The sequence below is a fragment of the Symphalangus syndactylus genome, chromosome 14 (assembly GCF_028878055.3).
Source record: "Symphalangus syndactylus isolate Jambi chromosome 14, NHGRI_mSymSyn1-v2.1_pri, whole genome shotgun sequence".
Taxonomy (NCBI): domain Eukaryota; kingdom Metazoa; phylum Chordata; class Mammalia; order Primates; family Hylobatidae; genus Symphalangus; species Symphalangus syndactylus.
This window is the reverse complement of record NC_072436.2, coordinates 80,391,847-80,411,374: the sequence shown is the minus strand read 5'-3', so window position 1 is coordinate 80,411,374 and position 19,528 is coordinate 80,391,847.

Sequence of the window (19,528 nt, the reverse complement as noted above, 5' to 3'; positions counted from 1 at the left end):
AAATGGACCTACTTTTGTGGGGCAAAGCCGCTGTTAATAACAAGCATTCATAATAACAGTGCCCATGGAGCCACAGTTGACAACAATACTCATTGCGCATAACTTTTTGCCTGGCACTGTTAGGTCCTTGTGCACCGGATCTCACCGAACCTTGACAAGGAACCCCATATGGTCAATGCTATTATTGTCACCACTGTATAGATGGTAGGAAACTGAGGCTAGAGAGGTGACACAGTGGTAAAGGGCAGAGTTGCAATTTGAACCCAGCAGTTTGATTATGGAACATGGGGTTTTATTTACTAGATTACACAAACTCCTGTCAAATCCTATGTGGCCATGGACGATACTCCAGTTCTCAGTGAAGCCCAGCTGTGACTGCTGAGAAGATTTACTGTTCTTTCTCACCTCCCAGCATGTCCTTCCAATAATCCCACATCACCTAAAGCAATGGGATTACGCCATAGTCCCCTTAAACTGCAAGCATCTAACTAATACAGAGACATAAGTGTTCCAGAGAAGTGGCTAGTAACAGCAAAGAATGACAGACCCTCCAAATGAGGTTTGGTGGCCCCCTTTTACCTTTCTGAACCTTAAAGGAAGAAACACAAGCTGAGACATTCTGGACAGGTGGCTGGTGCTGGTGAAGTTGACCTCTTCATTTCCATCTTCTGGTCATTACAAGGGCCTTCCCTGAAGCCAACTAAATCCTCGGACAGAGAGGACCTGAGGCTGGTATTGCCCTGTGCTGCACAGTAGACAGCTCTTTTCCTGAGGAAAGGCTGCTGGCAAGGAGGGGCCAGCGACCCAGGCCCAGTTAGTCAGACCCTCTCTGGTACAGTCTGCTGATGTCATTGAAGAAGGCCATGTCTTCTCATCTCAGCTGCTGGCCTATGAGCCTGGGGCTGCCTGCGTCATAGAAAGTGATAGGGGAGAGGGAGATAGAACAATCTGGGCCGGGCGCGGTGACTCACGCTTGTAATCCCAGCACTTTGGGAGGCCGAGGCAGATGGATCACTTGAGGTCAGGAGTTCGAGACCAGCCTGACCAACATGGTGAAATCCCCATCTCTACTACAAATACCAAAATTTGCCGGGCATGGTAGCACATGCCTGTAATCCAGCTACTAGGGAGGCTGAGGCAGGTGAATCACTTGAACCCGGGAGTCAGAAGTTGCAATGAGCTGAGATCGTGCCACCGCACTCCAGCCTGGGCCACAGAGTGAGACTCCATCTCAAAAAGAAAAGAAAAGAAAAGGAGAGGAGAGAAGAGAGAAGAGAGAAAAGGAAAAGGAAAGGGAAGGGAAGGGAAGGGAAGGGAAGGGAAGGGAAGGGAAGGGAAGGAAAAGGAAGGGGAGAGCTGTGGTGGCCCTCGTGCAGGAGAGGAGATGAGGCAGTTGTGTGGCCAACCTGTAAAAGGAAAACACTTCCCACCTACCCCAAGGTGACTCAAGGTAGAGGTGCCAAAATTAGGGGGAAAGGCTTCCAGCCAAGCACAGAGGAAGGGTATGAAAGAAATTTCTAGTAGCCTCAAAGCAAGATCACACAAAGATTCTGCAAGACTGCAAGACATTTTTCTTTTATTTTTTTTTCTTTTTTTTTTTTTTTTTGGAGACAGGGTCTCACTCTGTCACACGGACTGGAGTACAGTGGCACAATCACAGCTCCCTACAGCCTCAACCTCCCGGCCTCAAGCAATCCTCCCAGCTCAGCCTCCCAAACAGCTAGGACCACAATGTATGTGCCATTATGCCTGATTTTTCTAATTCTTGTAGAGTCAGAGTGTCCCCACATTGCCCAGGCCAGTCTGGAACTCCTGAGCTCAAGTGATCCACCCTCCTTGGCCTCCCAAAGTGCTGGGATCACAGGCGTGAGCCACCAGCCCAGCCACAACATTTTTCCAGAAGACAAATGGACTAACCTCATATTGATCCTGGGACCATGAAAATAGGGCAGCCGGCAAGACTTGAGCCAAATATATAGACTCTACTTCATAAATGAAAACCTCCAGAAAGCCCAAATTTAGTATTTTTCATGCTCATGCGAAGGACAAGCTTCCTCCTCCATTGAAAGGAAGGGAAGGGAGAAGATTTACTACACGGTGGCCAGAGCTTTTCCCTGGAATGGCCCAAAGGGCTTCTCTGTCCCCAGACAACTTGGGTTTGGGCTTTAGGGGACCATATGTAATATTTTCTAGGTCCCTGTGAGCACACCCTTGATATACTGGAGACGGGAGGTCAGATTTGATTTATATTCACAGGCAAAATTGAAGTTAGAACTCACTCCAACTCAGCGGAAAGGAGACTGTGGGATAGTGAGGACTCGAGGAGTAACTGTGAGGCAGCTTAAGTGAACTTCACTCAGGACACAGTAGGTTTTCTTGTTCTAAGTAAATATCTTAACAGTTTCCAGTTTTACAAATCGAAAAACAGCTAAAAATATGCACACTTATATTTTCTAGTTTTTGCAGATGATGCTGAGGCAAGTTAAGAAGGAACATGCTAACCACCAAAACCATCCTCATTTTCATGACTAGGTGGACAGGGAGGAACCGAGGCTGGCACTGCCCTGTACTGCATAGTAGACAGCTCCTCTCCTGAGGAAGGGCTGCTAGCAGGGAGGGGCCAATGACCCAGGCCCAGTTAGCCAGACCCTCCCTGGTACAGTCTGCTGATGTCATTGAAAAAGGACATGACTTCTTATCTCAGCTACTGGCCTGTGAGCTGGGGCTTCCTGCCTCATGGAAAGTGAGAGAGGGAGAGGGAGATAGAACCCTGACAACCTGGGCCGGGCACAGTGGCTCACACCTGTAATCCCAGCACTTTGGGAGGCCAAGGTGGGTGGATCACCTGAGGTCAGGAGTTCAAGACCAGCCTGGCCAACATGGTGAAACCCCATCTCTGCTAAAAATACAAAAATTAGCCGGGCACAGTGGCATATGCCTGTAATCCAGCTACTCGGGAGGCTGAGGCAGGAGAATCCCATGAACCCAGGAGGCGGAGGTTGCAGTGAGCCAAGATTGCACCACTGAACTGGGCAACAGAGCAAGACTCCATCTCAAAAAAAAAAAAAAAAAAACACCCTGACAACCTGGTGCCAACCCCTGGATCCAGCTGTTCCTGTATCCCATATTCCTCTGCACTTCCCAGTTACATGAGCCAATTATTCCCTTTTTGTTCATTACTAGTTTGAGTTGAGTGTCTGTCACTTATAACTTAAATAAGCCTGCCTACAAATTCTAGCCAAGGCATTCATCTTCTGGCAAGCCTCTTTAAAGAACCTGTAGGTGCTGCTTTTGAACACGAAACTCCCTGCTTCATTTGATCACTGACTACCAGAGAATGCAAACTCTTGGACAACATGAGCACAACAAGTACTTTATCCTCAGTCCCTCCCCTTCCTCTGACTGTCAGCCTTCTTGATCTGGCCTGTCAGCCTTCAAACCCAATGCCAATCCCATCCCCACTTCCCCCTGACTCCACCATCATTACCATTGTCTCCCTTCTTCGTCTTTGTCAAAGTACCTCACCAGTGAAAGAAAAGTGACTCTGCTTCAAAAATGAATAACTGCCATGAATGTGGAGAGCCACAGCAAAGGAAACCACGCCTGCTTTGATAAATACCATGCAGCTGCTGCTTGGTGATGATGGTCTCGCCCTGGTGGAGCATTCTAGGGTCAGTTGTTTACAGAGAAAAGGCAGGAAGGTGCCAATGCTGGAACATCAGGCCAAATCCCAGGCTTCCCCAGCCTTCACTCATTCTCATGCACAAAGCAGAGGCCCTGCAATTGCTTCCTAAGACTCAGTTTCCTTATAGGTAAGCTGGAAAACATTTAGTATTAACAACCACCAGAGCTATGTCAAAGGAGAATCATCCAAAACATTGCTGAGCCTTGACGAAGATGAACAGCACTCAGAGGAAGAATTCTAGGTGGATCTTTGGGTAATAGGAATCCTGAAAACAGCAATGATCCAGTAGGTGACATGTAGGGCGCCCCTCGCCTTTCTGGACTGGTGCTCAGCATTCCACTTGTATGATCTCATTTAATCCCCACAACACACCCACGCGGTGTAATATCATCTCCGCTTTACAGAAGTAATTATCATCTCCACTTTACAGAAGTAATTATCATCTCCACTTTACAGAGGAGGCTCCTGAGTCTTCAAGAGAATGTGAGACTTGTCCACAGTCACTCAGTAATGCAGCCACAGTGACCTTGAATTCAGGCCCGGTGTCTGGCCTTTGTGACCGTGCCATCCCAGGAATGTAAAAGAACTCGGCAGTTGCCCAGAATACCCCTTTTACCATCTCAACGGCGTGGGCAATCAGGACTGCCTTGCTTCCTGCCGGGTTCCTGAGTGAATCAGTGGGCATGACTTTGAGAAACAGAAAGCTCTATAAAAATCTTGGGTGTTATTACTGTCTAGGCAGTGCAGTCAGAGGTGATTTTGATGGTGGTGTCCTGTTTTACTCATCTCACTCTCAGAGGATGCTAATCACGTGGGTGGGAAATTTCATTAAACAACTGTCTCCTGGAGGCAGATGTTCATCCCAGAGCAGCTTGGCATTCAGTCCCTTCTCCCCAGCTGGCCTGCAGAGCACTGGCAGCGCAGGCCATGCTCCAGAGGTGCTGGGATGGAAGGTCCTGAGGTTAATCCTCTTCCAGCATTCTCTATCCATGCATCCTCTAAGCTTCGCTTTCTCATCTGTGAACTTTCTCATCTGAGGAAGGGCTGCTGGCAGGAAGGGGCCAGTGATCCAAGCCCAGTTAGCCAGATCCTCCCCAGTATAGTCTGCTGATGTCATTGAAAAAGGCCATGTCTTCTCATCTCAGCTGCTGGCCTGTGAGCCTGGGGCTGCCTGCCTCATGGAAAGTGAGAGAGAGAGAGAGAGAGAGAGAACTTTGGTAACCTGGGCTGGGCTAGGTTATAATAATACCTACTGTAGGTTATAATAATACCTGACTGTGAACTGGGAACCATAATAATACCTACTATGGGTTTTTTAGGAGGTAGGAAGTTTGTCTTCTACTTTTTTTTGAAACTACAAAATACTTTAGACATCCAAAATGTAAGCATTAATATATAACCAACCAGCAGTTTAAGAGATAAAATGTTGTAACTGATGCACTCCTGCCCCAGTTCCATTCCTCTCCTTTCCCTACCAGAGGCAATCATTCCCCCAAGTTTGATAGAGATCAAGACTCAGAAAACTTTCTGAAAAGGGCCAGATGGTAAGTAGTTGCACCTTTGCAGGCCACACAGTCTGTGGCAAGTATTCAACCCTGTCCTTGGAGTACAAAGGCAGCCAGAGTTGATAGGTGAAAGAACAAGTGTGGTGGTGTTCCAGCAAATTTTATTTATGCACACTGGAATTTGAATTTCATATAATTTTCAGGTGTCACAAAAGAGTGTCCTTCTTTTGATTTTTTTTCAACTATTTAAAATTGTAAAACCCATTCTTAGCTCACAAGCCACACAAAAGCAGGTGATGGGCTGGACTTGGCCATAGGCATAATTTGCCAACCTTGGTATATATCATTCCCATGCATATTTTAATAATGCAACTCCATATGTGTATATCCATATAGAGTATTGTTTAGTGGGTCTTAAAATTTCATATAAACAGTATTATATAGTACTTTCGCTTCTACAGCTGATCACTCTTTTTCAACATCATATTTGCTGAGATTTATGTGAGTTATTACATGTAACTTCAGTTATTTCATCTTAACTGCTGTATAGGAACTCACTATATGACTTTACCACAACTTATATGTAGGATTATTTATAGGATTTTACTGTATGAATTCACTGCAACTTATTTATCCCTTCTCCTCTCTGTGGACATTCAAGTTGTTCTATACTTTTACAAACAAGGCTGCAAGAAGCACCTTCTGCATGTCTCCTTGTGCATGTGCACCAAAGCTGCTGTAGGATTGCTCTTCCTAGTAGAATTCCATGGTCACAGGGTGTTTGCTGGTCACATAAAGCCAGGAAGGAAAGGGCTCATACCCAGCACCTTGTGTATCAATCACTGGCAGCTCCTGTTCCTCTGGAGCCCCCTCAAGCACCGGAGAGAGGAATGAGCATATATAAGTGCTTAATACACACTTTTTCACTTAATTCAAAAGGACAAGGGGGCTGGGGGCAAGGGGAGGGAGAGCATTAGGACAAATACCTAATGCACGTGGGGCTTAAAAACTACATGACAGGTTGGTACGTACAGCAAACCACCATGGTACATGTATACCTATGTAAAAAACCTGCATGTTCTGCACATGTATCCCAGAAATTAAAGTAAATTTTAAAAACTAAATAAATAATAAAAATTAAAAATTAAAAAAGACCATCAGGGAAAAAAATCTGTGGGACAAACAATGGGACCTGTGAGTGATCAGGGAAAGAAAAACTCAGATTAAAATCTCCAAGAATGGCTTTTTAAAAAAGCAACATAGGGCTTGAAGTTGGGAGGGATGGATGGAAAACAAATGCTTCTGATGAAGGCACTGACCTAAGTGGGCTCCGAGGTGGAAATGAACATGCCATTTGCAAGGAAATCCAGGAGACCAAGTAGGCTGGAGCATTTGCAAAGTTCTTTTCGCAGGCGTTGAATGCCAGGCAGGGGGCATGGGGCTTGACTTGCTGGTCAGTGGGAGCCCAGGAAAGGCCAGCCTAGGATGGCCAGGGCTACCCACTGAGGATGTTAACTCAGCTGGTCCTGTGTGGTGGAACCTTGGGAGCAGAGCCTGAAATCACACATACCATGAAAATGGTACGTTGGTGTTGTGGCTCTTCCAAGGCTGAGCCAAGCCTGATAGACCTTGGCCTTTTTTATACCATACCTTTAAACCAATTTAACATTTGTGGCTCAGGTAGAAGTGGATATACTATTAGTCATCCAGCTAAGACTGTGGAGGCTCACATTTCCCACTGTACACACAAGACAAACAATTATTGTTATTAAGGGAGAAAACTATGTTTGACATGAAATCAGAGAAAAAGAAAGAAGAACAGAGAAAATCAACAGCATCTCTCCATTCTTTCATTCAACATATGCATATTTATTAATCCCCTTTTGTGTGTGCCAGGTACAGCAGGGCCACAGGAATGTATAAAGCATGGCATGTACCATCCACCCGATGGGTTGAGAGGGCCACTGTTGTTTTCCAATAGTAATACAAAGCAGCATAAGGTAAGTGGCAGAACTAATCTTTTGAACAGTTAACATAATAGAAGTTCAAGGGAATAAAGAACAACTAAGGAAAGCCCAGAAGAGGCACTTCCAGTTGGCTTTTTGAAGGACTTAGAGGCAGAAAGGGAACAGGAGGGAACCTCAAACAGACTGGGACGAGCAGATATATGGCGGTGAAAATGAGCAAGACATATTTGGGCAGAGTGAGGCCCAGAACGGCAGGCTCCCACACTCACTGTAACACAGCAGCACCCAGTGCTCCTGATTTGGGGATGCAGGCTGCCCCACACGTCAATATTCTCTCTTCACCCAGCATCCTGGTGATACACGTGTCCCCATCATCCTCTCCCTTTTCCCAGACTCCTGTGGAACCAGGCACCCCGGGTATGTTGGCTCTGTGGCTTGCTGGCCTTATTACCTCGAGCAGATTGTGTAACCACTCTGAAATTTCATTTATTTGATGGGTAAATGGAGTTGATCATGCCTCCACTCACCCAACTGTTGCAAATATTGAAGGGATTGGCCACATTGGGTCACTCTGCAAGTAGGAAAGGATCCTTCCTGCAGATCTGCTCCACTATCATGTCTACAGTGAAGTTTCTATATAAACATCTGGAGTACAGCCAGATGCAAAATCTGAAAGGATACCATCAAGCCATAAGCAAGAACACTTCATTTAAAATGGAAGCTCCAGCCATGGGTACTCTGACTTCTGCAACTGGCCCTCATCGCCACATCCCCCCCAGTGCCATGCAGACAAAAAGACTAGATAGGGCTGCTGGACGGACATCCAGAGAGTTCGTGGCAATTGTTAAGGTTATGTCCAGAACTACCGCCATGCTGCTTTGCGTTTGGGCAGGACACCTTCTCTCTCTGGGTTAAATGTGAATGGCTCAGAAATACATGCTAAAAGTTCTCTCCAAGACCTTTCCCAGGCCGGGGTTAGAATCCTGGATGATGGTGTCTTAAAAATGGAATTTCCACACCCGGAGTGCTGCACATGATGAACCACTGGGATGTGGGGAGAAAGTATTAGAGCTTCTATCTTCATTTTTTCTAATATATAATTACGTTCATTTTCTGTTGTCACCAAAATAAATTACCACAAACGTAGCAGCTTAAAACAGTCCAAATATATCTCAGTCTCTGGGCCAGTTGAACTCAGTGGGATCCTCTGTTTAGTGTCTCAAAACCCAAAATCAGGGTATCTGCAAGGCCTCACTTCCTCCTAAAGGTTCTGGGGAAGAATGCTTTTCTAGCTTGTCCAGGTTGCTGGCTGAATTCGGTTTCTTGTGGCTGGAGGACTGTTGTCTTTTCCTTGTGGCTGGCAGTCTTTGTTCCCAAAGGTTGCCTGTGTCCCTTCTCGTGCTTTCCAGGTGGGTTCCCCAGAAACAGTAGGTCGGGTCTTTCTCACACTTCCAATCTCTCCAACGACCTCTTTTGTCACATCTGTTTGACTCCAGCCAGAGAAATCGCTCTGCATTTGAAGTCTCATGGGATTAGATTAGACACATGGATAGTCCAGGGTACTCACTCTAATTTAAGGTCTTTAACCTTAATCATGTCTGCAAAGTCCCTTTTGCCATAGAAGGTGACATGTTCAGTTTCCAGGGATTCAAGCATAGTCACCTTTGGGGAGCATTCTGTCTACCACAATCCTCAAGGAAAAGGCTTTACACTCAATGACCGCTGCTGCTGTGGGACACAGGGTCAAGGTTACATATGATATCTGAGATGTCTTGAGGGAAAGGTGGGAATCTCATGACAAGGAGCAGTTGACAGTGACACCCTCACTTGCTGGTTTGCTTTTAGCACATAGTGACAGATGAAAACCTGTGCCTTCACAGTGGCCAGGATTCAGAAATGAGAGTCCAGTTCCCTTCTTCCATTCAGATTTATGTCTTATATATCTTTCTCAGCTATAATCGCCCAAGAATTGAAAATCAGAGCCAGGCTTTTGACTCACTGTGCCACAAAGTATTATACCAAGATTTTTAAAAATAATCATGCCTATCCAATCCCATTGCTCTCACTAGAAATTTGATTAATAATAATATATTTTAATGAGAACAAACAGGGTTTCAGATAGTTAATAGATAATTTTTTTTTTTTTTTTTTTGAGACAAAGTTTTGCTCTTGTTGCCCAGGCTGGAGCGCAATGGCGCAATCTCGGCTCCCTGCAACCTCCGCCTCCTGGGTTCAAGCGATTCTCCTGCCTCAGCCTCCCGAGTAGCTGGGATTACAGATGTCCGCCACCACACCCAGCTAATTTTTTGTATATTTAGTAGAGACGAGGTTTCACCGTGTTGACCAGGCTGGTCTTGAACTTCTGACCTCAGGTGATCCACCCGCCTCAGCCTCCCAAAGTGCTGCGATTACAGGCATGAGCCACCACGCCCGGCCCTATTTTTAAATATTTATTTCCTCTGTATCAATTTTTAAATTTGTGTTTAGATATGTTTTTAAAAATACAGAACATATTAGTACAAAAGTATGTGTACAGAAGTTATAATAAGTATATATGTGTTAGATGTGCATTCTCAAAAATGTTTTTATTAATGAAGTTGCTCAAGTAACGTTTGGAAGACAAACCCTTGGGTCATAAGACAGACATTGTGCTGGGGTAATCGCAAACCTTCTGGAGATATTTTAAAGCTTCCTCAAACTTCCTAAATATGCTGTGTTTCAAAATATTTGGTTCTTGGGTTGTGATCGGTTTTTCAGGCAATTTAGAGAATCTCTTTTCCAAGCAGCCCCTTCCCTACACTCTTGTTTCAGCTGAAGAACGTTAAGAAAAGAAAATGGAGTTCCCTTTTCAGGTACAGTTTTCTGAGGTGCAAAATGAGAGACGGGGTCTGGGCCTCCTAGTTTCTTGTGTTTGGGTCCAGCAGGAGTCGAGAGCCTCTGAATGGCCATGCTGGGGGGTTTCCTGTGCAAGACTTTACACATTTGAGGTTCCATCAGTCCGGCACCTATGGGACAGGAAGCCAACAAGGTTTGTGGAGCCAGATAGCCAAATAAAAAAGAATCACCTTTTACTTTCCTGACGTTAATTAATGCTGAGTGGAGCGGGCCAAGTACAAAAACTGATCAGGCTTTCTCTGAGCAAAGACTCCACATTTTACCCATAAAGCCAAATAAGCCTGACCCTGGGACCCCCACAAATGCAGGTCAGGCCTAGCTGGGAGGTACAGAGGAACTAACACTTTTCCCTTCACGCTCCTTCTGGTGTTTCCCTTCTGGGTCTTATTTTTATTCATTTTTCCAGTTTATAAAACACACTCACCGATGCGCCCTTGGGGCACATGTGGAAAAGCTTAAAAGACGCAAGTACAAAAACAGACCGACTTAGCGTGAAGAACCAAAACCCCAAGAATTCTCCTCCATCTCGCCCCCACCCCCTACTCCTGCCCGAGTTATATTATGGGCCTTCCCCTCCCATATTTCCTAAAAGGGGCATAAAGTTGGGCTTTTTCCAAAGGAAAGGGAGGGAGGTATCAGAACTATTCTCTTAATATCTTGATTCAAAGTTTTCTCGGAGCCTGGTGCTGTAGCCTAAGGTGGTTTGGCAAAGGGGTTGCTTGAACAAAGAGGTCAGGCCTCAGTAACGGGCAGTGAGGCCTCTGCTCCTAGGCCCTGGACAGCCTCCAGAACATCCGGGTCACTCCTAAGAATCCAGGATCCAGACCTGGTACACACATATCAGGAGCTCAGATTTCCCATATCAGGAAGGGAAATAAAGACTACTTTCTTAGGCCGGGCTCAGAGGCTCACACCTGTAATCCTAGCACTTTGGGAGGCTGAGGTGGGTGGATTTTGAGGTCAGGGGGTTCAAGACTAGCCTGGCCAAGATGGTGAAACCCAGTCTCTACTAAAAACACAAAAATTAGACGGGCATAGTGGCGGGCGCCTGCAATCCCAGCTACTTGGGAGGCTGAGGCAGAGAATTGCTAGAACCCAGGAGGCAGAGGTTGCAGCAAGACTCCATCTTAAAAAAATAAATAAGTAAATAAAGTCTACGTTCTTTGAGGGCCTAAACAAGAAGCTTTCAAAGGCCCAATCTTCCCTCCCTTTTAAAAAGTGTGCTCTCGCCAGGCACAGTGGCTCACGCCTGTAATCCCAGCACTTTGGGAAGCCGAGGTGGGATGATCACCTGAGGTCAGGAGTTCAAGACCAGCCTGACTAACATGGAGAAATCTCATCTCTACTAAAAATACAAAATTAGCCAGGTGTGGTGGCTGTAATCCCAGCTACTCGGGGGGCTAAGGCAGGAGAATTGCTTGAATCCGGGAGGTGGAGGTTGCAGTGAGCCGAGATCGTGCCATTGCACTCCAGCCTGGGCAACAAGAGTGAAACTCCGTCTCAAAAAAAAAACAAAAACAAAGTGTGCTCTCGAAATTACTTTAATCTGCTCTGTTAAACAACTGACTGATCATCTGATGAATGGGAAAGGAAAAACAAGTAGTCCAGACACCATTCCAGCATAGAGAGGCGGTGCAATGCTCTCATTCCTTCTTTCATTAAATACATGTTTGTTGAACACCTACTATACGCCATAGGCTAGAGCTACATCTGAAAATGAAACAGACTCACCCCTTCTCCTGTGGCTCTTATAGTCTAGTGGGGAAGACACATTAACCAAATAACTAAGTAATTTCATGTGGGTCTCGTGCACTTTAGGGAAAACTGACTTCATCTGGGGGGTCAAGGAAGGCCTTTCTGAGGGCACACATTCAAGCTGGAACCTGAAGGACAAATGGAGTTAAACAGGTGAACAGTGGAGGAAGGGCTTTTGAGGCAGGCACCATGGAGAAGGCTGAAGGGTCCAGAGACCACCACAGGCAAAGACCAGGAGGTGCTGTCACCAGGCCTGGCAGGCCATGCTCTCAGGGTGCAGCTTTGTCCAAGTGCAATGAGCAAACTAACGTGATCTACTCATGTTTTTAAAAAGATCTCTCCTGGGGCTGGGCGAGGTGGCTCCAGCCTGTACTCCTAACACTATGGGAGGCCAAGACAGGCAGATTGCCTGAGCTCAGGAGTTCGAGACCACCCTGGACAACGTGGTGAAACCCGTCTCTACTAAAATACAAAAAAAATAGCTGGGCATGGTGGTGTGCACCTATAGTCCCAGCTACTCAGGAGGCTGAGGCATAAGAATTGCTTGAACCCGGGAGGCAGAGGTTGCAGTATCAGCTGAGATTGAGCCACTGTACTCCAGACTGAGTGACACAACAAGAAAAAAATAACCTCTCCCTAGAACTCCTGTTCTTCCTGGAGCTCTGAGAAACATGGTTTGAAAAGGGCCGACCTCAGGAATCAGGGTCGTGGTCTTCATTTCCATCAATGATTGACTTTTGTGACCACAGGAGTTGCATTCAGATGGTTTGCTGAGAATGTTGCTCTGACAGACACGAAAGAGAATGTGAGAAACACAGACACAGTTCTGGAGCGCCATGAATGTAGACAAAACACACTCAGCAAAGTAGCAAATCCCCACACTGGGTAACCAGGAAGGAGATGAGTGTGGCCTTCCGGTGAGACCCACTCTTCCTGAGGGGCGCTTCAGACACCAGAGGCCCCTGCTCGCTCACGCTCCCTCAGCCAATCTCCGCCTTCTGCCAGGCCAGCCAGACTCCTCAACCACCAGAGATTAGAAGAAAATAAGGCTGTCCTATTGCCTCTAAATCAAGTGATGAAGCATGACAACTGTCAGGACACTTTTTTAAACGATTTGTCCTGAGGTCTGTGAACACATTCTTCCTGAGGCAAAGAAAAACAAAACAAACCAAACCATCCTGCACAGCTTTGGGCACACCCGTCTCAAGTGTCCCTGAGGACCAGGATCTTTGACTCCTTCTGCCCAGAGGGAGCTTCCAGAAGAACACTGTTCTCCAGTGGCTGTTGGGCTGTGGTATTTTTCACAGGAAAGGGAAGTGGGGTCTCTGTGAGAATCGGCCACCTGCCCCAGGTCCCCCCAAAGTTGACATAATGCCTGGACTGTATTCTGCTCCAGCTCTCTTCACAGACCCTGAGCGGGGAGAGGGGCAGTGCTCTGTGATTTATTCATCCTGCTTCCATCCTTCATGCAGTGCATGAATAAATGAAAGAGAAGGTGTACTCAGCTGAAAGGAAAATAAAAAAGAAGGGAATAAGAGACACCCCCCTGGCCAAAACATGAAAAAATAGGCAATTTTTTCAAAAAGCCATTGCATAGGTTAAAATCGCCCCAGGGAATGTTTAACTTGCTCCTTGGTCATTTATTTGAGCTTTAGGCCACTCTTGGGCTGTGGTGCTTAATGGAAAGAGTATTTACCTTAGCAACTGCGGCAAACCAGGGATCCAGCAGGCATGCTGGGAGGACACAAAATACCTTCACAAAGGAGGCCATCAGCTAAGAAAATGTCAGACTTCACATTTGAGGATGCCATCAAGGGATCTTTTAAAAATATTTTTCTGTTAATGATGACTGAGGGTGGAGAAGGAGAAGGAGAAGAAAAAGGCACACTCAAGTTTCCCTTCTATTTTTCACAACTGCCCCTGCTATTCCCTGTTCCCGCTCCTCTGTTGAACAGTACACAAGCAGGTAAGGCAGACTGGGTAAGAAAGGATCATTTGGGAAAAGGAGTTTGGAAAGCAATGTCTTTCTTCCTGACACCTTGTTACCAACAGTCACCAGCATGCACACAGGAAGCTCCATATAAAATCCTACAGGTCATTTTCCCCACAAGCCAAGAGGTAAAAGGTATCTAGATGTGTGCTCTTGCGTATCCAGTCTTCTGCTCCCCACACTTAAATGCATAACATTGGCCGGACGCAGTGGCTCACGCCTGTAATCCCAGCACTTTGGGAGCCTGAGGCTGGCAGATCTCTTGAGGTCAGGAGTTCGAGACCAGCCTGGCTGACATGGTGAAACCCCGTCTGTACTAAAAATACAAAAATGAGTCAGACGTTGTGGCACATACCTATAATTCCAGCTACTTGGGAGGCTGAGGCAGGAGAATCATTTGAACCCAGCAGGCGGAGGTTGCAGTAAGCCAAGATTTCGCCATTGCACTCCAGCCTGGGGGACAAGAGTGAAACTCCATCTAAAAAAAAAAAAATACATGCATACACACACACACACATACACACACACCAAGCAGCCCTCTTGTTTTCAGGAGCACAGAAAGAATTCTACTATTTAGATGCAGTCAATTGGACCAGATGATACAGTGGTAGCCTGGAGTGTTAAGGCCCAGACCACCAAAAGAGAAGCAACGGGCATTCGTACTTTCCAAGGAGTTCCAGCAAGTTCTCAACCTGGTGACTTAGCAGAAACCCCAAGACAGAGCTCCTCCAGCTTTTCATGGGGAGGCTTCCTCATCAATGGAACACAGGGGGTTGGAGGGAACAGTGCGGGAAGTGATGGGTGGTGAGTGGGAAGGAAGGGTAAAAGTGCAGAGGGCAGCTGCCATCTGGGAATCTTACTGCAAGCTATGGGAATGCCGATCAAGCCAGCACCTCACACCCGCCCTGCTCCACATATACACACATCACCTGAGACGTCACCATCTCAAATATGGTTGTTCAGCCTCAAAGCTGAGCAAGCACAGTCTTGAGTGCTGGCAACAAAATAGACATCTGACCTTTTAGGTCTGAGTTAGCAAAGGCAGACTCTGTAATTGTTAGCATAGGCTAAGGTGCAGTAACAAATAGACCCAAATGCAGTGACTAAATACCACGGAAGTTTATTTCTTGCTCATGTAACATCTTGGGCAGTGCTCCAGTCTGTGAGCAGCTCTCTCCACATGGTCTTTCAAGGAGCCAGGCTCCTTCTGTCATGAGGCTCTGCCATGCACAGAAGCTTCACTCCCTAGAGTTGGTGAAAGATGAAAAGGATATAGAAGAGTGTTGGCCTGGAAGAGGTACACTCCACTTTCGCTCACATTCCCCTGGTGAGGAATTGTTGTGTCTCTGCTCAGATGTAAGAAAGGGGCCGAAAAATAGAGTCCCTGGCTGGGCAGCTCCTCCCCAGTGACAACTGTATAGTATGGAAAGGAGATGGCCACCTCTTCCACAGTAACTCTGAATTCATGCACTCCTCTGCTCCCAGGAAAAACCTTGGTTTACACATGACAAATAAGATAGAAACTACCTTCATTTCACTTTACTTCTACTTTCTAATTAAGGCTGGGGGCCAGGCATGTTGGCTCACGCCTGTAATCCTAGTGCTTTGGGAGGCCGAAGCAGGCAGATCACTTGAGGTCAGAGTTCGAGACCAGCCAGGCCAACATGGTGAAACCCCATCTCTACTAAAAATACAAAACTTAGCCAGGCAGTAAAGACTGTTGCCAGCACTAAAGACTGTGTTTGCTCAGCTTTGAGGCTGAACAACCATATTTGAGATGGTGACGTCTCAGGTGCCTGTAATCCCAGCTATTGGGGAGATTGAGGCAGGAGAATCACTTGAACCCAGGAGGCAGAGGTTGCAGTGAGCGGAGATTGCACTGTTGATATTTTGGGCAGCAGAATTCTTTGTTGTAGGGGTCTGTCCTGTGCACTCCAGCCTGGGCAACAGAGAAAGACTCCATCTTAAAAAAAAAAAAAAAAAAAAAAAGTTTGGGAAGATGATCAAAGAAGAGGAAGGCCAGGTAGAAGTCACTTACCTCCCTTTTATTCTATTTGAGTGCCTAGTTCGTGCATGAGTGGTGTCTTAGCAGCCCACCCCAACCTACATCACCCCAGGCTTAACTAAGTGTGAAGATCTTTATTGGTTCCAATGTCAGAAAAAGGATGAAGTCCAAATGCGTCAGAGTCCTGTTCATTCTGTTCCTGGCCTGTTCTATTGGTTCCTTGTCCTATCTCCTCCTCCTCCTATCCTCATTCAGCCTACACACCAGCCACATCCAGCTCTCTCTGCCCATGCCCCCCATGCTCTTTAATGCCTTCGCACCCGTGCACACTGTTCCTTCAGCATAAAATGCCCTTACCCCTCTGCTGTGCCTGGCAAACTTCCACACACTGTCCAAGATGCAGCTCAAGCATACCCTTGCTCCCTGCCCTTAGTCCCATAATCCTTTGAGCATGCATCCATTAAAGCATGTAGGTTACTTTATGTCTGTCTCCAATTAGACCAGCAGTTCTCAACCAGAGGCAATTTCGCCCTCCTCCCCCAAGGACATTTGGCAATGTCTAGAGACATTTTTGGTTGTCACAACTGGGGGGAGGGGGTGATACTGGCATCTAGTGGATAGAAGCCAGGGATGCTGCTAAAAATCCTATAATGCACAGGACAGACCCCCACAACAAAGAGTTCTCCTGCCCAAAATGTCAACAGTGCAGAGGTTAAGAACCTCTGAATTAGATGGTGAGTTTCTCAGAGCAAGGATATCCCATTTCTTTGGAATCACCTTAGCAACGTCACAGTGCTGTACAATGTACATAGTAGGCTCTCTAGGAATGTTAAATGGAAGGATGGATGAATAGATAGATAGATAATTGACAGATAATAGATAAGAGATAGATAAATGATGATAGATAGATAGATAGATAGATAGATAGATAGATAGATAGATAGATAGATAAACATTAGAGCAAACCACATAGACTGAAGAACTGTGAAGCCAGGCGTATCACCTGAGTTGTCCTTGGCATGAAAAGATGCAGAATCTCCAAACTTCAAGCTTCCATGGCCAGAGAACAACTGGTTAAATTGCAGGAGCTGCCAAAGAGAGACCCCAGGAGGACGAGGACTCTTCCTGGAGCTTACCACTAAATTCAGCAGCTCACTAAATATATTAGACACAATTTTAATACACATCTGTTTGTGTCTTTCCTTTTTTTTTTTTTGCAACTTGTATTCTGCTAATTGATTTGTAGAATATAAATTATGTTTATCAATGTAAATAATTTGCATTCTGTACTTGTTTGTTTTACTTTATGCATCTTCACACCCTTTAGTCCCTGGGAACCCTGAGGGACAAAGTGTTTCATAAACTGGTTAAGAAGCGAATTTTCAGGAATAATGTATTTTTTAAGCCAGACTTATTTAACTGTGGTTTGCTTGCTGCTACTCAGGCAAGAAGTAGGTGATTATTAGACCCAATCTGACATCACTCCCAGGGCATGCCCCATCCCAGCCCCTGCAGAACTTCTAGTTAGAAAAGCAGCAACCACCGCACATGCTCCAGCACAGAAGTGCTCCCCTCAACTCCCCTCCTTGTCCCCATGGATTCCAGCTGTCCCTCTTCCATCACCAAACAGGCTGACGACAACCACAGCTGAACATGATGTCAAAGGCCAGCCCCTGCCCACTGGTTACTCTGGGACTGTGGCCCAGGACTCTACAGACAGCGAGCTCAGAGGTCTGCAGAGCCCTCTCCCTAAGTGTGCCCCAAACTCCGTCATGCCCAGGGGACTTTGGAGCTTTTGACAAGCATGTTCAGCTGAGTTCAGAGCAGCCCAATTCCAAGAGCTTTAACTAAACAAAAGCTCTGTGCCAAGCGCTGTGCTGGAAGCTGGAGACTTAGAAATTTTTGAAGAAACAGAGCTGCTTGGGGCAGGAGGAGCAGGGGAGACAGACATGCAGACAAATAATTACAGGCCTGTGTGTCAGGGCAGTGACAGCAGTCAGGATGAAGGGCTATGGGAACAGAGAAGCCCGGACCAGATGTAGGGCCTGGCCCTGGCCATTCCCCTGCAGAGGAGAAAATGACGGCCGGTTGAAGGTTGGGGAGGGGGCAGCTTCTGACCTACAGTCCCATCTAGGTCCCCAGGCTGAGGTTCTCTACAACTCTGATGACAGCCCAGGACCACTCCTCCGCCTTGGACTTCAGGGGGAGCCGAGCTTTCCTCTTACAAACCCCATATGATTCCCTTTCTCAGGAGGGGATGGGGGTCAATGGCTCAGTCCGGCCTATCAGGAGTGGGGCCCGCTGGGGCCTGGGGGGCTTGTGCAGACTAAACATTTAAAACCCTGAACTCCCACAGATGTCAGTCTGGCTGGACGGCACAGTCGGACACCTCCAAAAGGCTGTCCACTCCCTGTCTGAGAATAAACAGGACCACAAAGTGTTGGATTTTTTTTTTTTTTGGTATGACTGTGTGTGTGTGTGTGTGTGTGTGTGTGAGAGAGAGAGAGAGAGAGAGAGAGAGAGAGATTTCCTTAACTCAGAGGTCAGCAGAAGCTCAGCCCTGCCCACCTCAGGCCCCACATGCCAATCCCTCAGCCCACAGACTTTCCCAGGACTCTGTCCCCCTCTTCCTCCCCCACACCCTTCCAGATGCTCTCGAGGCCTCCGTCCATGGAGGCTTCCTTGAAGACTGACCCTCACATGTCTCTGGCCTCCCCCTCCAGGAGTTATTAGCCCAATGCTTCTGATTTGTTCAAAACCCATAGCCTGAAGCATGAGCTGCAATGTGCTATCGTGGATAGTGCCTGGGGCCATGGCTTGAGTATCAACATTACTCTGGTGGTTCAGCCTTGGGTAAATGGGTGACTCAAGGTTTCTAACTGAGACTGAAGAATCTGCCCTTTCAGCCCCCATCGTGGCCCCCATATTCTTCCAGTAGAGCCAACCCTGGCTCTTCCGAACTTTCCCAGTAAACACCCCAGTACCCAGTGAACTACACAGTTTCATTGCATGAGCAGTCCTTTATTCCCCAAATTTCTCTCAGGTTAGGGACAGAGATCTGATAAATACGGACCCAGAGGATCCAGAACACAATAGCTCTAAACTCCTCCCATAAATGTCTGTCTATCTGCCCCACAGCCTCTCCCCTTCCTCTCCCAGCAGATGCAGCCTCAGCCCCACCCTAGGCTCTCTTTCTCTGCCTCTGCTTCTCCTAGACCAGGGGATGCCAAACTATGACAGCTCAAGAAGGCTATGGAGGAGCTTCCGTGAAGTCCCTTCCAAGCAGCCCAGCCAGAACATCCTCAGTGGGGAATCTTAATTATGATGAAGGGTGAGTCCAATTTCAAACTTCCTGGAATTCAGAGGGGTCCAGTGTGCGCATCTGTAATTTAATTACTATTTATTATTTATCATCCCTTCATAACCCAAGAAGCTTCAAACCTTTAAAGAATTAGACATGTGTACTACCAAGATCTGCAACCCAGAGTGTAACAGATAAATCACTGGCTTCCTTCCTTTAAAAAAAAAAAAAAAAATGTTTAACGTCTTTACCATTTCTGCTTCTCCCTAAAATGTGTTTACCCTGAATTAACCTTACAGAAAAAAATCCCTTCCCTACGGAGCAAGAGGAGGGCAGGTATATTGAGAGTCAACTCAAAGCTGACCTTTAACCCTCAGGTTTTTCATCAGAAGATTGACCATATATTAAGCTGAGGGCAGCTGCAG